The following is a 6,000-nucleotide window of genomic DNA, read 5'->3' on the forward strand; positions in this document are numbered from 1 at the left end:
CCTTTTGTGTTGTCTCTCCCTCCAGCATCCTTCTCTGTTGTCTCTCCCACCAGCATCCGTCTGTGTTGTCTCTCTCTTCAGCATCATTCTGTGTTGGCTCTCCCTCCAGCATCCTTCTGTGTAGTCTCTCGCTCTAGCATCCTTCTGTGTTGTCTCTCCCTCCAGCATCCTTCTGTGTTGTCTCTCCCTCCAGCATCCTTTTGTGTTGTCTCTCCCTCCAGCATCCTTCTGTGTTGTCTCTCCCTCCAGCTTCCTTATGTGTTGTCTCTCCCTCCAGCATCCTTCTGTGTTGTCTCTCCCTCCAGCATCGTTCTGTGTTGTCTCCCTCCAGCATCCTTCTGTGTTTCTCTCCCTCCAGCATCCTTCTGTGTTGTCTCTCCCTCTAGCATCCTTCTGTGTTGTGTCTCCCTGCAGCATCCTTCTGTGTTGTCTCTCCCTCCAGCATCCTTCACTGTTGTCTCTCCCTCCGGCATCCTTCTGTGTTGTCTCTCCCTCCAGCATCCTTCTGTCTTGTCTGTCCCTCCAGCATCCTTCTGTGTTGTCTCTCCCTCCAGCATCCTTCTGTGTTGTCTCTCCCTCCAACATCCTTCTGTGTTGTCTCTCTCTCCAGCATCCTTCTGTGTTGTCTCTCCCTCCAGCATCCTTCTGTGTTGTCTCTTCCTCCAGCATCCTTCTGTGTTGTCTCTCCATCCAGCATCCTTCTGTGTTGTCTCTCCCTCCAGCATCCTTCTGTGTTGTTTGTCCCTCCAGCATACTTCTGTGTTGTCTCTCCCTCCAGCATCCTTCTGTGTTGTCTCTCTCTCATGCATCCTTCTCTGTTGTCTCTCCCTCCAGCATCCTTCTGTGTTGTCTCTCCCTCCAGCATCCTTCTGTGTTGTCTCTCCCTCCAGCATCCTTCTGTGTTGTCTCTCTCTCATGCATCCTTCTCTGTTGTCTCTCCCACCAGCATCCTTCTGTGTTGTCTCTTCCTCCAGCATCCTTCTGTGTTGTCTCTCCCTCCAGCATCCTTCTGTGTTGTCTCTCCCTCCAGCATCCTTCCGTGTTGTCTCTCCCTCCAGCATCCTTCACTGTTGTCTCTCCCTCCAGCATCCTTCTGCGTTGTCTCTCCATCCAGCATCCTTCTGTGTTGTCTCTCCCTCCAGCATCCCTGTGTGTTGTCTCTCCCTCCAGCATCCTTCTGTGTTGTCTCTCCCTCCAGCATCCTTCTGTGTTGTCTCTCCCTCCAGCATCCTTCTGTGTTATCTCTCCCTCCAGCATCTTTCTGTGTTGTCTCTCCCTCCAGCATCCTTCTGTGCTGTCTCTCCCTCCAACATCCTTCTGTGTTGTCTCTCCCTCCAACATCCTTCTGTGTTGTCTCTCCCTCCAGCATCCTTCTGTGTTGTCTCTCTCTCCAGCATCCTTCTGTGTTGTCTCTCTCTCCAGCATCCTTCTGTGTTGTCTCTCCCTCTAGCATCCTTCTCCTGTACTCAGCATCCTTTGTTCCACTCGGTATTCCTTCTGTTGTCTCTCCCTCTAGCATCCTTCTCCTCTACTCCGCATCCTTTGTTCCACTCGGTATTCCTTCTGTTGTCTCTCCCTCGAGCATCCTTCTCCTCTACTCAGCATCCTTTGTTCCACTCGGTATTCCTTCTCTTCAATTTATACTCTCCTCTCAACTCTCTCCCACTGCTAATACTCAACACACTAGAATTTTCCCATCCTTCTATTATGTTACATTTTTTCATCTCCCTCATCCCACGTTCTCTTTCATTCCCTAATTAAGCCCTCCCTTTCTTCAGTGTTCCATTTTCCCCCAAATCCTTCCATTTTCTTTCATTATTCTTCCCTCTTACCCCTCCGCCTCCTTCTCTCCCTCCCTCTCTCTCTCTCTCTCTCCCACGTATATGCCTCTGTCTTTCCTCTAGGAACCGCATCTTCCCGTAGCTTGATCACTAGCACACTCAGGTCACTCACTGAGGTCCGGAGATCGAATTCCCGGTAAGGATGGAAAACATTAGGACATGTTTCCTTAAGATACCTGTTGTTCATGTTCACCCATCAGCATAGAATGATTACCTGGGTGTTAGTCGACAGGTGTGAGTCGCATCCTGGGACAGAACTCACCTAATTTGCGGGAAATGCTCAGCATACCAACCGGCTTTCTATATAGTAGTATGTTATTGATGTCAGCTATGGTCTGTATACCATGTACATGTAGTTATAAAGATATTATTATTATTATTATTATTATTATTATTATTATTATTATTATTATTATTATTATTATTATTCATTTTATATAATCTGTTTACTGCCGGTTATTCTTCCTGCCGCATTCCATTCATCACCAGTGATTAATCTGGTCTCTGGATCTACAAAGTTGATGACAGCTACTGAAAGATATTTATCTTAAAGAGTGTTTTAAGAGTATTGCTCACTTCTGATAAAAGTCTCATGCATATCGAAAATAAAAAAATCAATCAAATTCACTTAAATAGTATTACAACCCAGGTTCTCAAGGCCTGTTATCCTGGGTGTAGAGGGAGCAAAATAAACAAAGCAGAAAACTTTGAATTATATTATTCTTCACCAGGTATAAACAGCAGTTTGTACACTATGAGCATTATGTACAGCAATAGGTATTAGTGTACTCCACGGTAATCAAGGCAGAGCAGCAGCCAAGAGACAAAATCAGACAACCGTGCTTCAACCAGCTCTAGAATGAAAATGACAAAGGTGAAAATGTGAGTGGTAGCCACCTCACCTTCACAACTGCCAGATCCACATTATGACTGGCTGAACCTAGGTGCTGATTTGACGATGGGGCCCCGTGAACCGTCAAACCCTTAGCCACCTGGTTCGCTGGTTGGTGAGGCAGCCTAAGTGTTTTAACATGCTCTGAATAAAGGTTGCATACTCTTTGCATACAACACCCCACCCCAAGAGGGTTCAGGACAAGGCTTTTACCTCAATGAGTAAAAGTGCCTCCATGGCATAGTATAATGGAATCGCCTTTCCTCTCAACCATCCAGCTCATTAGATAGAGCTTAGCTTTTATCGAGACATAAAGCCAAACTCTAAACTTAGAGTGAGACAGTAGACAGTAGGGCTACTGTAGGTCCAAGATCCCAGCAGACGGTAGCAGAATATCTCTTCACTAAAAAAAAGCCCACATATTTAAATATTTATTATATATAAAAGGGGAAAAAAAAGCTGGTAGTGTTTTACCCAAAGCCCTTAACACATCCTAAAATAAATTATTAAATACATGACATCACATCAGCTAGCATATTTTCTTTGCCGGCAGTGTGATGCAATTTAATGTTGTACGGTTGCAGCGTGATGCACCACCTCATGAGTCTTGTGTTATGGTTCTACATATGTTGTAGGTAGACCAAAGGATTATGGTCACTATAGACTGCGACCACCTAAGAGGTCTGGTTCACATATACTTCAAAGTGCTTATTACAACCCAGGGACAATAAGGTCTGTTATCCTGGGTATAAAGGAGGGCAAGGATCAGAACAAATACAGATGAATGACTTTGAAATATATTTTCCTTCACCAAGAGCAATAGTGATTATTTACACGTATGTACACTACATACAGTTGGAAATGTATGTGTACAACACAGTTTAGGCAAGGCCAAAACACAGCCTGCAGACAGAATGGACAATCGTGCTCAACCAGCTCAAGAATGGAAATGGCCAGGGTGGACAGGTGGGAGATGACCACAACACCTCCACAATTGTCAGACCCACCTTCTCATTAGCTGAACTTGGGTACTGATCGAACGATAGGGCCCCATCATACGACCCTAGTAGTGGTTCACTGGTTGGGGAGAGAGATTTTCAATGAGGGAGTACATGCGAAGAATAAAAGTTACATACTCTTTGCATGCCACAGTCCTCCAAAGCCAGAATCAGAGAGAGGGCTTCTTCTCAGCCTCTGCTACCTACCAGCTTCTGCTACTTCCCAGCCTTTGCAAACTCCCAGCCTCTGCTGCCTGCCCGCCTGTGCTGCCTAGCAGCCTTTGATACCACCCATCATCTCCTTCCTCCCAGCCTCTGCTACTTCCCAGCCTCTCATTTCTCCCAGCCTCTGCTACCTCCCAGCCTCTGCTACTTCCCAGCCTCTCCTTTCTCTGAGCCTCTGCTACCTCCCAGCCTCTACTACTTCTTGGCCTCTCCTTCCTCCAAGCATCTGCTAATTCCCAGCCTTTGCTACCTCCCAGTGTCTCCTTCCTGCCAGCGTCTACTACCACCCAGCCTCTGCTACATTCTAGCCTCTCCTTCCTGTCACCCTCTGCAACCTCACAGCCTCTGCTACCTCCCCGCCTCTGCTACTTCCCAACGTCTCCTTCCTGCCAGCTTCAGCTACATCCCAGCCTCTGCTACATCTCAGCCTCTGCTACGTCACAGCCTCTCCTTCCTTTCATCCTCTGCTATCTTCCAGCATTTGCTACTTCCCAGCCTCTTCTACCTCTCAGTCTCTGCTACCTCCTACCCTCTGCTTCCTCCCCGCCACTGCTACTTCCCACCTTCTCCTTCCTCCCAGCTTCTGCTACATCCCAGCCTGTGCTACATCTCAGCCTATGCTACCTCACAGACTCTCCTTCCTCTCAGCCTCTGCTACCTCCCAGGATTTGCTACTTCCTAACGTCTCCTTCCTGCCAGCTTCAGCTACATCCCAGCCTCTGCTACCCCTCAGCCTCTGCTACCTTACAGACTCTCCTTCCTCTCAAACTCTGCTACCTCCCAGAATTTGCTACTTCCCAGCCTCTGCTACCTCCCAGCCTCAGCTACATTCCAGCCTCTCCTTTCTCTCCGCTACCTCCAATCCTCTCCTTCCTCCAAGCCTCTGCTACTTCCCAGCCATCGCTACCTCCCAGCCTCAGCTACCTCCCAGCCTCTGCTACCTCTAAGCCTCTGCTGGCTCTCAGCCTCTGCTACCTGCCAACCTCTCCTTCCTCCCAGCCTCTGCTACCTATCCGCCTACGCGACCTCCCAGCCTGTCTTTCCTCCTAGCCTCTGCTACCTCCGAGCCTCAGCTACTTCCCAGCCCCTCCTTTCTCCAAGCCTCTGCTACCTCCCAGCCTCTGCTACCTTCCAGCCTCTGCTACCTCCGAGCTCTGCTACCCCCCTGACTCTGATACCTTCCAGCCTCTGCTATCTCCCAGCCTCTACTTCCCCCCAGTCTCTGCTACCTCCCAGTCTCTGCTACCTCCTGGCCTTTGCTACCTCCCAGCCTCTGCTATCCCCCAGCCTCTCATTCCTCCCAGCCTATGCTACCTCCCAGCCTCTGCTATCTCCCAGGCTCTTCTTCCCAGCCTCTGCTACCTCCCAGCTTCTCTTTCCTGCTAGCCTCTCCTTCCTCACAGCCTCTGCTACCTCCCTCCCTCATCTACTTCCCAGCCTCTCCTTCCTCCCAGCCTCTCCTTCCTCCCAGTCTCTGCTACCTCCCAGGCGCTGCTACCTACCAACCTCTGCTACCTCACAGCCTCTGCTATCTCCCAGCCTCTGCCTCCTCCCAGCCTCTCTTTCCTCATAGCCTCTCCTTCCTCCCAGCCTCTGCTACCTTCCAGCTTCTCTTTCCTCCTAGCCTCTCCTCCCAGTCTCTGTTACCTCCTGCCTCTTCTACCTCCCAGCCTCTCCTTCCTCCCAGCCTCTTCTTCCTCCCAGTCTCTGCTACCTCCCAGGTGCTGCTACCTACCAACTTTTGCTACCTCCCAGCCTCTGCTATCTCCCTGCCTCTGCTACCTCCCAGCCTCTCTTTCCTCACAGCCTCTCCTTCCTCCCAGCCTCTGCTACCTTCCAGCTTCTCTTTCCTCAAATCCTCTCCTTCCTCCCAGCCTCTGCTACCTCCCAGCCTCTCCTGTCTCCCAGCCTCTGCTACCTCCCAGCCTCTCATCCCTCCCAGACTGTGCTACTTTCCAGCATTTTCCTACCTCCCAGTCTCTGCTACCTCCCAACCACTGCTACCTCCAAGCCTCTACTACCTCCCAGCCTCTCCTTCCCAGCG

Source organism: Cherax quadricarinatus, chromosome 61 (genome assembly GCF_038502225.1).
Source record: "Cherax quadricarinatus isolate ZL_2023a chromosome 61, ASM3850222v1, whole genome shotgun sequence".
Classification (NCBI taxonomy): domain Eukaryota; kingdom Metazoa; phylum Arthropoda; class Malacostraca; order Decapoda; family Parastacidae; genus Cherax; species Cherax quadricarinatus.